Source organism: Oncorhynchus keta, unplaced genomic scaffold (genome assembly GCF_023373465.1).
Source record: "Oncorhynchus keta strain PuntledgeMale-10-30-2019 unplaced genomic scaffold, Oket_V2 Un_contig_195_pilon_pilon, whole genome shotgun sequence".
In the NCBI taxonomy this organism is placed as follows: domain Eukaryota; kingdom Metazoa; phylum Chordata; class Actinopteri; order Salmoniformes; family Salmonidae; genus Oncorhynchus; species Oncorhynchus keta.
Window position 1 is genome coordinate 25546 of NW_026281563.1, and position 16354 is coordinate 41899.

The 16354-nt window shown below is 39.4% G+C and overlaps 1 long non-coding RNA gene and 1 pseudogene across 4 annotated transcripts in view; one reads left to right on the plus strand and one right to left on the minus strand.

The window, feature by feature from the left end:
- Positions 1–16354, plus strand: part of LOC127920482 (NLR family CARD domain-containing protein 3-like) — a 153370-nt pseudogene that overhangs the window by 25528 nt on the left and 111488 nt on the right.
- Positions 1–16354, minus strand: part of LOC127920485 (uncharacterized) — a 133375-nt gene that overhangs the window by 24775 nt on the left and 92246 nt on the right. The window lies entirely within an intron of this gene.

The window sequence follows — 16354 nt, forward strand, 5'->3', positions numbered from 1 at the left end:
CAAAACCCAACACAAAACAGGCTACCTAAATATGGTTCCCAATCAGAGACAATGACTAACACCTGCCTCTGATTGAGAACCATAACATAGAATGCCCACCCAGCTCACGTCCTGACCAATACTAAAACAAGGAAAACACAAAAGAACTATGGTCAGAACGTGACAGCCCCCCCTCTCCCCAAGGTGCGGACTCTGACCGCACAAGCTGAATCTATAGGGGAGGGTCTGGGTTTTGTGGGAGAAAGATGTACATATAGGGAGGAACATAATACTGTAACACAAGAGAAAGATACACTTAGAGTGCATTTGCCATTCTGGTAAAATGCTATGTCTATTGTATAGGACAGGAGGCCAGAGTAAGGCCATGAGAGCATAGGACAGCTGGACAAACCAGAGTAAGGCCATGAGAGCATAGGACAGCTGGACAAACCAGAGTAAGGCCATGAGAGCATAGGACAGCTGGACAAACCAGAGTAAGGCCATGAGAGCATAGGACAGCTGGACAAACCAGAGTAAGGCCATGAGAGCATAGGACAGCTGGACAAACCAGAGTAAGGCCATGAGAGCATAGGACAGCTGGACAAACCAGAGTAAGGCCATGAGAGCATAGGACAGCTGGACAAACCAGAGTAAGGCCATGCGAGCATAGGACAGCTGGACAAACCAGAGTAAGGCCATGAGAGCATAGGACAGCTGGACAAACCAGAGTAAGGCCATGAGAGCATAGGACAGCTGGACAAACCAGAGTAAGGCCATGAGAGCATAGGACAGCTGGACAAACCAGAGTAAGGCCATGAGAGCATAGGACAGCTGGACAAACCAGAGTAAGGCCATGAGAGCATAGGACAGCTGGACAAACCAGAGTAAGGCCATGAGAGCATAGGACAGCTGGACAAACCAGAGTAAGGCCATGAGAGCATAGGACAGCTGGACAAACCAGAGTAAGGCCATGAGAGCATAGGACAGCTGGACAAACCAAGGTCAAAGGAGGGGGTCAGCCAAATGACCAACGGATGGACTATAGACATAGGACATATATCTTTAGGACATGAAGAGAAGAGGCACATAGTCTACGAGTCCTAATAAGGACAGACATACCAAAGAACACACCAAGCTGAACATAAGGGGCCCATAGGATAAGATGGGCATGTATTATTTTGGGACATGAAGAGGTCCTGTCACCATTATAACTTGACTGAAAGCAGATATGGGCGTTATTGGGCGTGAACAAGCAGGAAGCACATATTGAAAGATAATGGTGGCAGATGGACTGAGGGAAGTAACTTCATTTGCATGTGGGATGGACTCATATGCTGTGTGTATAAAAACAGAGCCAGTGCTCTTCATTCGTCAACACATCATCCTCATCAACACATCATCCTCATCAACACATCATCCTCATCAACACATCATCCTCATCAACACATCATCCTCATCAACACATCATCCTCATCAACACATCATCCTCATCAACACATCATCCTCATCAACACATCATCCTCATCAACACATCATCCTCATCAACACATCATCCTCATCAACACATCATCCTCATCATAACTCAACACATCATCCTCATCAACACATCATCCTCATCAACACATCATCCTCATCAACACATAATCCTCATCATAACTCAACACATCATCCTCATCAACACATCATCCTCATCAACACATCATCCTCATCAACACATCATCATCATCAACACATCATCCTCATCAACAAATCATCCTCATCAACACATCATCCTCATCAACACATCATCCTCATCAACACATCATCCTCATCAACACATCATCCTCATCATACATCATCCTCATCAACACATCATCCTCATCAACACATCATCCTCATCAACACATCATCCTCATCAACACATCATCCTCATCAACACATCATCCTCATCAACACATCATCCTCATCAACACATCATCCTCATCAACACATCATCCTCATCAACACATCATCCTCATCAACACATCATCCTCATCAACACATCATCCTCATCAACACATCATCCTCATCAACACATCATCCTCATCAACACATCATCCTCATCAACACATCATCCTCATCATAGATCATCACATTTACATTTACATTACATTTAAGTCATTTAGCAGACGCTCTTATCCAGAGCGACTTATAAATTGGTGCATTCACCTTATGACATCCAGTGGAACAGTCACTTTACATCTAAATCTTAAAGGGGGGTGAGAGGGATTACTTACCCTATCCTAGGTATTCCTTGAAGAGGTGGGGTTTCAGGTGTCTCCGGAAGGTGGTGATTGACTCCGCTGTCCTGGCGTCGTGAGGGAGTTTGTTCCACCATTGGGGGCCAGAGCAGCGAACAGTTTTGACTGGGCTGAGCGGGAACTGTACTTCCTCAGTGGTAGGGAGGCGAGCAGGCCAGAGGTGGATGAACGCAGTGCCCTTGTTTGGGTGTAGGGCCTGATCAGAGCCTGGAGGTACTGAGGTGCCGTTCCCCTCACAGCTCCGTAGGCAAGCACCATGGTCTTGTAGCGGATGCGAGCTTCAACTGGAAGCCAGTGGAGAGAGCGGAGGAGCGGGGTGACGTGAGAGAACTTGGGAAGGTTGAACACCAGACGGGCTGCGGCGTTCTGGATGAGTTGTAGGGGTTTAATGGCACAGCCAGGAGCCCAGCCAACAGCGAGTTGCAGTAATCCAGACGGGAGATGACAAGTGCCTGGATTAGGACCTGCGCCGCTTCCTGTGTGAGGCAGGGTCGTACTCTGCGGATGTTGTAGAGCATGAACCTACAGGAACGGGCCACCGCCTTGATGTTAGTTGAGAACGACAGGGTGTTGTCCAGGATCACGCCAAGGTTCTTAGCGCTCTGGGAGGAGGACACAATGGAGTTGTCAACCGTGATGGCGAGATCATTGAACGGGCAGTCCTTCCCCGGGAGTAAGAGCAGCTCCGTCTTGCCGAGGTTCAGCTTGAGGTGGTGATCCGTCATCCACACTGATATGTCTGCCAGACATGCAGAGATGCGATTCGCCACCTGGTCATCAGAAGGGGGAAAGGAGAAGATTAATTGTGTGTCGTCTGCATAGCAATGAGACATCATCTTTATCACCAACATCCTTGACATCATCATCATTGAATTAAACCTGTTCAGATGCGGGACCACCCATACGTAGAATGTATGCACACATGACTGTAAGTCGCTTTGGATAAAAGCGTCTGCTAAATGGCATATATTATTATTATTATATTATTAATCAGTATATGATCATCGTCCTCTGACTTAACCTCTTCCTCTTGTTGTATTGGGTCTGCCATGCTTGGAGGAGTCAAATATATATATATACAAATAATTGTGTATATAAAAATACATCAATATTTACATTATAATAATATATAACAATTCATATTTTAAAAATGTATTAATAATAAACAGTTAGTTTCTAATATATTAACATATAAATATATCCTAACTCACTGTTTCTTTTTCTCACTGTTCGGACTTTAGGGAAATGGGTGTCTGTTGCTTGTTGACTAAAACTGTTTTCCTGCAGAGACATGGACTTTAGGGAAATGGGTGTCTGTTGCTTGTTGACTACAACTGTTTTCCTGCAGAGACATGGACTTTAGGGAAATGGGTGTCTGTTGCTTGTTGACTAAAACTGTTTTCCTGCAGAGTCATGGACTTTAGGGAAATGGGTGTCTGTTGCTTGTTGACTAAAACTGTTTTCCTGCAGAGTCATGGAATTCATATTTTCTTCCCCGTTGTCCTCTTCTTGGATAGACTCTGCTTGATCCCTGCAGGCACTGTCTGAGTCTGAAACAATTTTATTAAAACATTTAAATCGTTTTTAACAGTCTTTAAAAGTAATAACTATAATAATACAGGCCTCCGTAAAGAGCTCTTCAATCCATTCATGTTGCTTCTTCATCCTCTATAACAATCACTTCTGTTGGGGTGTTGGTTCTTTATCTATAACAATCACTTCTGTTGGGGTGTTGGTTCTTTATCTATAACAATCACTTCTGTTGGGGTGTTGGTTCTTTATCTATAACAATCACTTCTGTTGGGGTGTTGGTTCTTTATCTATAACAATCACTTCTGTTGGGGTGTTGGTTCTTTATCTATAACAATCACTTCTGTTGGGGTGTTGGTTCTTTATCTATAACAATCACTTCTGTTGGGCTGTTGGTTCTTTATCTATAACAATCACTTCTGTTGGGCTGTTGGTTCTTTATCTATAACAATCACTTCTGTTGGGGTGTTGGTTCTTTATCTATAACAATCACTTCTGTTGGGGTGTTGGTTCTTTATCTATAACAATCACTTCTGTTGGGCTGTTGGTTCTTTATCTATAACAATCACTTCTGTTGGGCTGTTGGTTCTTTATCTATAACAATCACTTCTGTTGGGCTGTTGGTTCTTTATCTATAACAATCACTTCTGTTGGGGTGTTGGTTCTTTATCTATAACAATCACTTCTGTTGGGCTGTTGGTTCTTTATCTATAACAATCACTTCTGTTGGGCTGTTGGTTCTTTATCTATAACAATCACTTCTGTTGGGGTGTTGGTTCTTTATCTATAACAATCACTTCTGTTGGGGTGTTGGTTCTTTATCCTCTATAACAATCACTTCTGTTGGGGTGTTGGTTCTTTATCCTCTATAACAATCACTTCTGTTGGGATGTTGGTTCTTTATCTATAACAATCACTTCTGTTGGGCTGTTGGTTCTTTATCTATAACAATCACTTCTGTTGGGCTGTTGGTTCTTTATCTATAACAATCACTTCTGTTGGGGTGTTGGTTCTTTATCCTCTATAACAATCACTTCTGTTGGGCTGTTGGTTCTTTATCTATAACAATCACTTCTGTTGGGGGTGTTGGTTCTTTATCTATAACAATCACTTCTGTTGGGCTGTTGGTTCTTTATCCTCTATAACAATCACTTCTGTTGGGCTGTTGGTTCTTTATCTATAACAATCACTTCTGTTGGGCTGTTGGTTCTTTATCTATAACAATCACTTCTGTTGGGCTGTTGGTTCTTTATCTATAACAATCACTTCTGTTGGGCTGTTGGTTCTTTATCTATAACAATCACTTCTGTTGGGCTGTTGGTTCTTTATCTATAACAATCACTTCTGTTGGGCTGTTGGTTCTTTATCTATAACAATCACTTCTGTTGGGCTGTTGGTTCTTTATCCTCTATAACAATCACTTCTGTTGGGCTGTTGGTTCTTTATCTATAACAATCACTTCTGTTGGGCTGTTGGTTCTTTATCCTCTATAACAATCACTTCTGTTGGGGGTGTTGGTTCTTTATCCTCTATAACAATCACTTCTGTTGGGGTGTTGGTTCTTTATCTATAACAATCACTTCTGTTGGGGTGTTGGTTCTTTATCTATAACAATCACTTCTGTTGGGGTGTTGGTTCTTTATCTATAACAATCACTTCTGTTGGGGTGTTGGTTCTTTATCTATAACAATCACTTCTGTTGGGCTGTTGGTTCTTTATCTATAACAATCACTTCTGTTGGGCTGTTGGTTCTTTATCTATAACAATCACTTCTGTTGGGGTGTTGGTTCTTTATCTATAACAATCACTTCTGTTGGGGTGTTGGTTCTTTATCTATAACAATCACTTCTGTTGGGCTGTTGGTTCTTTATCTATAACAATCACTTCTGTTGGGCTGTTGGTTCTTTATCTATAACAATCACTTCTGTTGGGCTGTTGGTTCTTTATCTATAACAATCACTTCTGTTGGGCTGTTGGTTCTTTATCTATAACAATCACTTCTGTTGGGCTGTTGGTTCTTTATCTATAACAATCACTTCTGTTGGGCTGTTGGTTCTTTATCTATAACAATCACTTCTGTTGGGGTGTTGGTTCTTTATCCTCTATAACAATCACTTCTGTTGGGCTGTTGGTTCTTTATCTATAACAATCACTTCTGTTGGGGGTGTTGGTTCTTTATCTATAACAATCACTTCTGTTGGGCTGTTGGTTCTTTATCCTCTATAACAATCACTTCTGTTGGGCTGTTGGTTCTTTATCTATAACAATCACTTCTGTTGGGCTGTTGGTTCTTTATCTATAACAATCACTTCTGTTGGGCTGTTGGTTCTTTATCTATAACAATCACTTCTGTTGGGCTGTTGGTTCTTTATCTATAACAATCACTTCTGTTGGGCTGTTGGTTCTTTATCTATAACAATCACTTCTGTTGGGCTGTTGGTTCTTTATCTATAACAATCACTTCTGTTGGGCTGTTGGTTCTTTATCCTCTATAACAATCACTTCTGTTGGGCTGTTGGTTCTTTATCTATAACAATCACTTCTGTTGGGCTGTTGGTTCTTTATCTATAACAATCACTTCTGTTGGGCTGTTGGTTCTTTATCTATAACAATCACTTCTGTTGGGCTGTTGGTTCTTTATCCTCTATAACAATCACTTCTGTTGGGCTGTTGGTTCTTTATCCTCTATAACAATCACTTCTGTTGGGGGTGTTGTTTCTTTATCTATAACAATCACTTCTGTTGGGCTGTTGGTTCTTTATCTATAACAATCACTTCTGTTGGGCTGTTGGTTCTTTATCTATAACAATCACTTCTGTTGGGGGTGTTGTTTCTTTATCTATAACAATCACTTCTGTTGGGGTGTTGGTTCTTTATCTATAACAATCACTTCTGTTGGGCTGTTGGTTCTTTATCTATAACAATCACTTCTGTTGGGCTGTTGGTTCTTTATCCTCTATAACAATCACTTCTGTTGGGGTGTTGTTTCTTTATCTATAACAATCACTTCTGTTGGGGTGTTGGTTCTTTATCTATAACAATCACTTCTGTTGGGCTGTTGGTTCTTTATCCTCTATAACAATCACTTCTGTTGGGGGTGTTGTTTCTTTATCTATAACAATCACTTCTGTTGGGGTGTTGGTTCTTTATCTATAACAATCACTTCTGTTGGGCTGTTGGTTCTTTATCCTCTATAACAATCACTTCTGTTGGGCTGTTGGTTCTTTATCTATAACAATCACTTCTGTTGGGCTGTTGGTTCTTTATCCTCTATAACAATCACTTCTGTTGGGGTGTTGGTTCTTTATCTATAACAATCACTTCTGTTGGGGTGTTGGTTCTTTATCTATAACAATCACTTCTGTTGGGGGTGTTGGTTCTTTATCTATAACAATCACTTCTGTTGGGGCTGTTGGTTCTTTATCTATAACAATCACTTCTGTTGGGCTGTTGGTTCTTTATCCTCTATAACAATCACTTCTGTTGGGGGTGTTGGTTCTTTATCTATAACAATCACTTCTGTTGGGGTGTTGGTTCTTTATCTATAACAATCACTTCTGTTGGGGTGTTGGTTCTTTATCTATAACAATCACTTCTGTTGGGGTGTTGGTTCTTTATCTATAACAATCACTTCTGTTGGGGGTGTTGGTTCTTTATCTATAACAATCACTTCTGTTGGGGCTGTTGGTTCTTTATCTATAACAATCACTTCTGTTGGGGTGTTGGTTCTTCATCTATAACAATCACTTCTGTTGGGCTGTTGGTTCTTTATCTATAACAATCACTTCTGTTGGGGTGTTGGTTCTTTATCTATAACAATCACTTCTGTTGGGGGTGTTGGTTCTTCATCTATAACAATCACTTCTGTTGGGGTGTTGGTTCTTTATCTATAACAATCACTTCTGTTGGGGTGTTGGTTCTTTATCTATAACAATCACTTCTGTTGGGGTGTTGGTTCTTTATCTATAACAATCACTTCTGTTGGGGTGTTGGTTCTTTACCCTCTATAACAATCACTTCTGTTGGGCTGTTGGTTCTTTATCCTCTATAACAATCACTTCTGTTGGGCTGTTGGTTCTTTACCCTCTATAACAATCACTTCTGTTGGGCTGTTGGTTCTTTACCCTCTATAACAATCACTTCTGTTGGGGTGTTGGTTCTTTATCTATAACAATCACTTCTGTTGGGGTGTTGGTTCTTTATCTATAACAATCACTTCTGTTGGGGTGTTGGTTCTTTATCCTCTATAACAATCACTTCTGTTGGGGTGTTGGTTCTTTATCTATAACAATCACTTCTGTTGGGGTGTTGGTTCTTTATCTATAACAATCACTTCTGTTGGGGTGTTGGTTCTTTATCTATAACAATCACTTCTGTTGAGGTGTTGGTTCTTTATCTATAACAATCACTTCTGTTGGGGTGTTGGTTCTTTATCTATAACAATCACTTCTGTTGGGGTGTTGGTTCTTTATCCTCTATAACAATCACTTCTGTTGGGGTGTTGGTTCTTTATCTATAACAATCACTTCTGTTGGGGCTGTTGGTTCTTTATCTATAACAATCACTTCTGTTGGGGTGTTGGTTCTTTATCCTCTATAACAATCACTTCTGTTGGGGGTGTTGGTTCTTTATCTATAACAATCACTTCTGTTGGGGCTGTTGGTTCTTTATCTATAACAATCACTTCTGTTGGGGTGTTGGTTCTTTATCTATAACAATCACTTCTGTTGGGGGTGTTGGTTCTTTATCTATAACAATCACTTCTGTTGGGGTGTTGGTTCTTTATCCTCTATAACAATCACTTCTGTTGGGGTGTTGGTTCTTTATCTATAACAATCACTTCTGTTGGGGTGTTGGTTCTTTATCTATAACAATCACTTCTGTTGGGGCTGTTGGTTCTTTATCTATAACAATCACTTCTGTTGGGGTGTTGGTTCTTTATCTATAACAATCACTTCTGTTGGGGGTGTTGGTTCTTTATCTATAACAATCACTTCTGTTGGGGTGTTGGTTCTTTATCTATAACAATCACTTCTGTTGGGGGTGTTGGTTCTTTATCCTCTATAACAATCACTTCTGTTGGGGGTGTTGGTTCTTTATCTATAACAATCACTTCTGTTGGGGGTGTTGGTTCTTTATCTATAACAATCACTTCTGTTGGGGTGTTGGTTCTTTATCCTCTATAACAATCACTTCTGTTGGGGTGTTGGTTCTTTATCTATAACAATCACTTCTGTTGGGCTGTTGGTTCTTTATCTATAACAATCACTTCTGCTGGGGTGTTGGTTCTTTATCTATAACAATCACTTCTGTTGGGGGTGTTGGTTCTTTATCTATAACAATCACTTCTGTTGGGGTGTTGGTTCTTTATCTATAACAATCACTTCTGTTGGGCTGTTGGTTCTTTATCTATAACAATCACTTCTGTTGGGGGTGTTGGTTCTTTATCCTCTATAACAATCACTTCTGTTGGGCTGTTGGTTCTTTATCCTCTATAACAATCACTTCTGTTGGGGCTGTTGGTTCTTTATCCTCTATAACAATCACTTCTGTTGGGGCTGTTGGTTCTTTATCCTCTATAACAATCACTTCTGTTGGGGCTGTTGGTTCTTTATCCTCTATAACAATCACTTCTGTTGGGCTGTTGGTTCTTTATCTATAACAATCACTTCTGTTGGAGGTGTTGGTTCTTTATCCTCTATAACAATCACTTCTGTTGAGGTGTTGGTTCTTTATCCTCTATAACAATCACTTCTGTTGGGCTGTTGGTTCTTTATCTATAACAATCACTTCTGTTGGGGTGTTGGTTCTTTATCTATAACAATCACTTCTGTTGGGGTGTTGGTTCTTTATCTATAACAATCACTTCTGTTGGGGTGTTGGTTCTTCATCTATAACAATCACTTCTGTTGGGGGTGTTGGTTCTTTATCTATAACAATCACTTCTGTTGGGGTGTTGGTTCTTCATCTATAACAATCACTTCTGTTGGGGGTGTTGGTTCTTTATCTATAACAATCACTTCTGTTGGGGTGTTGGTTCTTTATCTATAACAATCACTTCTGTTGGGCTGTTGGTTCTTTATCTATAACAATCACTTCTGTTGGGGTGTTGGTTCTTTATCTATAACAATCACTTCTGTTGGGGTGTTGGTTCTTTATCTATAACAATCACTTCTGTTGGGGGTGTTGGTTCTTCATCTATAACAATCACTTCTGTTGGGGTGTTGGTTCTTTATCTATAACAATCACTTCTGTTGGGGTGTTGGTTCTTTATCTATAACAATCACTTCTGTTGGGCTGTTGGTTCTTCATCTATAACAATCACTTCTGTTGGGGTGTTGGTTCTTTATCTATAACAATCACTTCTGTTGGGGTGTTGGTTCTTTATCTATAACAATCACTTCTGTTGGGGTGTTGGTTCTTTATCTATAACAATCACTTCTGTTGGGGTGTTGGTTCTTCATCTATAACAATCACTTCTGTTGGGGTGTTGGTTCTTTATCTATAACAATCACTTCTGTTGGGGTGTTGGTTCTTTATCTATAACAATCACTTCTGTTGGGGTGTTGGTTCTTTATCTATAACAATCACTTCTGTTGGGGTGTTGGTTCTTTATCTATAACAATCACTTCTGTTGGGGTGTTGGTTCTTTATCCTCTATAACAATCACTTCTGTTGGGGTGTTGGTTCTTTATCCTCTATAACAATCACTTCTGTTGGGGTGTTGGTTCTTTATCCTCTATAACAATCACTTCTGTTGGGGTGTTGGTTCTTCATCTATAACAATCACTTCTGTTGGGGTGTTGGTTCTTTATCTATAACAATCACTTCTGTTGGGGTGTTGGTTCTTTATCTATAACAATCACTTCTGTTGGGGGTGTTGGTTCTTTATCCTCTATAACAATCACTTCTGTTGGGGGTGTTGGTTCTTCATCTATAACAATCACTTCTGTTGGGGGTGTTGGTTCTTTATCTATAACAATCACTTCTGTTGGGGTGTTGGTTCTTTATCTATAACAATCACTTCTGTTGGGGTGTTGGTTCTTTATCTATAACAATCACTTCTGTTGGGCTGTTGGTTCTTTATCTATAACAATCACTTCTGTTGGGGGTGTTGGTTCTTTATCTATAACAATCACTTCTGTTGGGGTGTTGGTTCTTTATCTATAACAATCACTTCTGTTGGGGTGTTGGTTCTTTATCCTCTATAACAATCACTTCTGTTGGGGTGTTGGTTCTTTATCTATAACAATCACTTCTGTTGGGGGTGTTGGTTCTTTATCTATAACAATCACTTCTGTTGAGGTGTTGGTTCTTTATCTATAACAATCACTTCTGTTGAGGTGTTGGTTCTTTATCTATAACAATCACTTCTGTTGGGGTGTTGGTTCTTTATCTATAACAATCACTTCTGTTGGGGGTGTTGGTTCTTTATCTATAACAATCACTTCTGTTGGGGTGTTGGTTCTTTATCTATAACAATCACTTCTGTTGGAGGTGTTGGTTCTTTATCTATAACAATCACTTCTGTTGGGGTGTTGGTTCTTCATCTATAACAATCACTTATGTTGGGGTGTTGGTTCTTTATCTATAACAATCACTTCTGTTGGGGTGTTGGTTCTTTATCTATAACAATCACTTCTGTTGGGGGTGTTGGTTCTTTATCTATAACAATCACTTCTGTTGGGGGTGTTGGTTCTTTATCTATAACAATCACTTCTGTTGGGGTGTTGGTTCTTTATCTATAACAATCACTTCTGTTGGGGTGTTGGTTCTTTATCTATAACAATCACTTCTGTTGGGGTGTTGGTTCTTTATCTATAACAATCACTTCTGTTGGGGTGTTGGTTCTTTATCTATAACAATCACTTCTGTTGAGGTGTTGGTTCTTTATCTATAACAATCACTTCTGTTGGGGTGTTGGTTCTTTATCTATAACAATCACTTCTGTTGGGGTGTTGGTTCTTTATCTATAACAATCACTTCTGTTGGGGGTGTTGGTTCTTTATCTATAACAATCACTTCTGTTGGGGTGTTGGTTCTTTATCTATAACAATCACTTCTGTTGGGCTGTTGGTTCTTTATCCTCTATAACAATCACTTCTGTTGGGGTGTTGGTTCTTTATCTATAACAATCACTTCTGTTGGGGTGTTGGTTCTTTATCCTCTATAACAATCACTTCTGTTGGGGTGTTGGTTCTTTATCCTCTATAACAATCACTTCTGTTGGGCTGTTGGTTCTTTATCCTCTATAACAATCACTTCTGTTGGGGTGTTGGTTCTTTATCTATAACAATCACTTCTGTTGGGGGTGTTGGTTCTTTATCTATAACAATCACTTCTGTTGGGGGTGTTGGTTCTTTATCTATAACAATCACTTCTGTTGGGCTGTTGGTTCTTTATCCTCTATAACAATCACTTCTGTTGGGGTGTTGGTTCTTTATCTATAACAATCACTTCTGTTGGGGTGTTGGTTCTTTATCCTCTATAACAATCACTTCTGTTGGGGTGTTGGTTCTTTATCTATAACAATCACTTCTGTTGGGGTGTTGGTTCTTTATCTATAACAATCACTTCTGTTGGGGGTGTTGGTTCTTCATCTATAACAATCACTTCTGTTGGGGGTGTTGGTTCTTTATCTATAACAATCACTTCTGTTGGGGTGTTGGTTCTTTATCCTCTATAACAATCACTTCTGTTGAGGTGTTGGTTCTTTATCCTCTATAACAATCACTTCTGTTGGGCTGTTGGTTCTTTATCTATAACAATCACTTCTGTTGGGGTGTTGGTTCTTTATCTATAACAATCACTTCTGTTGGGGTGTTGGTTCTTTATCTATAACAATCACTTCTGTTGGGGGTGTTGGTTCTTCATCTATAACAATCACTTCTGTTGGGGTGTTGGTTCTTTATCTATAACAATCACTTCTGTTGGGGGTGTTGGTTCTTCATCTATAACAATCACTTCTGTTGGGGGTGTTGGTTCTTTATCTATAACAATCACTTCTGTTGGGGTGTTGGTTCTTTATCTATAACAATCACTTCTGTTGGGCTGTTGGTTCTTTATCTATAACAATCACTTCTGTTGGGGTGTTGGTTCTTTATCTATAACAATCACTTCTGTTGGGGTGTTGGTTCTTTATCTATAACAATCACTTCTGTTGGGGTGTTGGTTCTTCATCTATAACAATCACTTCTGTTGGGGTGTTGGTTCTTTATCTATAACAATCACTTCTGTTGGGGTGTTGGTTCTTTATCTATAACAATCACTTCTGTTGGGCTGTTGGTTCTTCATCTATAACAATCACTTCTGTTGGGGGTGTTGGTTCTTTATCTATAACAATCACTTCTGTTGGGGTGTTGGTTCTTTATCTATAACAATCACTTCTGTTGGGGGTGTTGGTTCTTTATCTATAACAATCACTTCTGTTGGGGTGTTGGTTCTTCATCTATAACAATCACTTCTGTTGGGGGTGTTGGTTCTTTATCTATAACAATCACTTCTGTTGGGGTGTTGGTTCTTTATCTATAACAATCACTTCTGTTGGGGTGTTGGTTCTTTATCTATAACAATCACTTCTGTTGGGGTGTTGGTTCTTTATCTATAACAATCACTTCTGTTGGGGTGTTGGTTCTTTATCCTCTATAACAATCACTTCTGTTGGGGTGTTGGTTCTTTATCCTCTATAACAATCACTTCTGTTGGGGTGTTGGTTCTTTATCCTCTATAACAATCACTTCTGTTGGGGTGTTGGTTCTTCATCTATAACAATCACTTCTGTTGGGGTGTTGGTTCTTTATCTATAACAATCACTTCTGTTGGGGTGTTGGTTCTTTATCTATAACAATCACTTCTGTTGGGGGTGTTGGTTCTTTATCCTCTATAACAATCACTTCTGTTGGGGGTGTTGGTTCTTCATCTATAACAATCACTTCTGTTGGGGGTGTTGGTTCTTTATCTATAACAATCACTTCTGTTGGGGGTGTTGGTTCTTTATCTATAACAATCACTTCTGTTGGGGGTGTTGGTTCTTTATCTATAACAATCACTTCTGTTGGGCTGTTGGTTCTTTATCTATAACAATCACTTCTGTTGGGGGTGTTGGTTCTTTATCTATAACAATCACTTCTGTTGGGGTGTTGGTTCTTTATCTATAACAATCACTTCTGTTGGGGTGTTGGTTCTTTATCCTCTATAACAATCACTTCTGTTGGGGTGTTGGTTCTTTATCTATAACAATCACTTCTGTTGGGGGTGTTGGTTCTTTATCTATAACAATCACTTCTGTTGAGGTGTTGGTTCTTTATCTATAACAATCACTTCTGTTGAGGTGTTGGTTCTTTATCTATAACAATCACTTCTGTTGGGGTGTTGGTTCTTTATCTATAACAATCACTTCTGTTGGGGGTGTTGGTTCTTTATCTATAACAATCACTTCTGTTGGGGTGTTGGTTCTTTATCTATAACAATCACTTCTGTTGGAGGTGTTGGTTCTTTATCTATAACAATCACTTCTGTTGGGGGTGTTGGTTCTTCATCTATAACAATCACTTATGTTGGGGGTGTTGGTTCTTTATCTATAACAATCACTTCTGTTGGGGGTGTTGGTTCTTTATCTATAACAATCACTTCTGTTGGGGGTGTTGGTTCTTTATCTATAACAATCACTTCTGTTGGGGGTGTTGGTTCTTTATCTATAACAATCACTTCTGTTGGGGGTGTTGGTTCTTTATCTATAACAATCACTTCTGTTGGGGGTGTTGGTTCTTTATCTATAACAATCACTTCTGTTGGGGGTGTTGGTTCTTTATCTATAACAATCACTTCTGTTGGGGTGTTGGTTCTTTATCTATAACAATCACTTCTGTTGAGGTGTTGGTTCTTTATCTATAACAATCACTTCTGTTGGGGTGTTGGTTCTTTATCTATAACAATCACTTCTGTTGGGGTGTTGGTTCTTTATCTATAACAATCACTTCTGTTGGGGTGTTGGTTCTTTATCTATAACAATCACTTCTGTTGGGGGTGTTGGTTCTTTATCTATAACAATCACTTCTGTTGGGCTGTTGGTTCTTTATCCTCTATAACAATCACTTCTGTTGGGGTGTTGGTTCTTTATCTATAACAATCACTTCTGTTGGGGTGTTGGTTCTTTATCCTCTATAACAATCACTTCTGTTGGGGTGTTGGTTCTTTATCCTCTATAACAATCACTTCTGTTGGGCTGTTGGTTCTTTATCCTCTATAACAATCACTTCTGTTGGGGTGTTGGTTCTTTATCTATAACAATCACTTCTGTTGGGGGTGTTGGTTCTTTATCTATAACAATCACTTCTGTTGGGGGTGTTGGTTCTTTATCTATAACAATCACTTCTGTTGGGCTGTTGGTTCTTTATCCTCTATAACAATCACTTCTGTTGGGGTGTTGGTTCTTTATCTATAACAATCACTTCTGTTGGGGTGTTGGTTCTTTATCCTCTATAACAATCACTTCTGTTGGGGTGTTGGTTCTTTATCTATAACAATCACTTCTGTTGGGGTGTTGGTTCTTTATCTATAACAATCACTTCTGTTGGGGGTGTTGGTTCTTTATCTATAACAATCACTTCTGTTGGGGGTGTTGGTTCTTCATCTATAACAATCACTTCTGTTGGGGTGTTGGTTCTTTATCTATAACAATCACTTCTGTTGGGGTGTTGGTTCTTTATCCTCTATAACAATCACTTCTGTTGGGGTGTTGGTTCTTTATCTATAACAATCACTTCTGTTGGGGTGTTGGTTCTTTATCTATAACAATCACTTCTGTTGGGGGTGTTGGTTCTTTATCTATAACAATCACTTCTGTTGGGGGTGTTGGTTCTTTATCTATAACAATCACTTCTGTTGGGGTGTTGGTTCTTCATCTATAACAATCACTTCTGTTGGGGTGTTGGTTCTTTATCCTCTATAACAATCACTTCTGTTGGGGGTGTTGGTTCTTTATCTATAACAATCACTTCTGTTGGGGTGTTGGTTCTTTATCTATAACAATCACTTCTGTTGGGCTGTTGGTTCTTTATCCTCTATAACAATCACTTCTGTTGGGGTGTTGGTTCTTTATCCTCTATAACAATCACTTCTGTTGGGCTGTTGGTTCTTTATCCTCTATAACAATCACTTCTGTTGGGGTGTTGGTTCTTTATCTATAACAATCACTTCTGTTGGGGTGTTGGTTCTTTATCTATAACAATCACTTCTGTTGGGGTGTTGGTTCTTTATCCTCTATAACAATCACTTCTGTTGGGGTGTTGGTTCTTTATCTATAACAATCACTTCTGTTGGGGTGTTGGTTCTTTATCTATAACAATCACTTCTGTTGAGGTGTTGGTTCTTTATCTATAACAATCACTTCTGTTGAGGTGTTGGTTCTTTATCTATAACAATCACTTCTGTTGGGATGTTGGTTCTTTATCTATAACAATCACTTCTGTTGAGGTGTTGGTTCTTTATCTATAACAATCACTTCTGTTGAGGTGTTGGTTCTTTATCTATAACAATCACTTCTGTTGGGGTGTTGGTTCTTTATC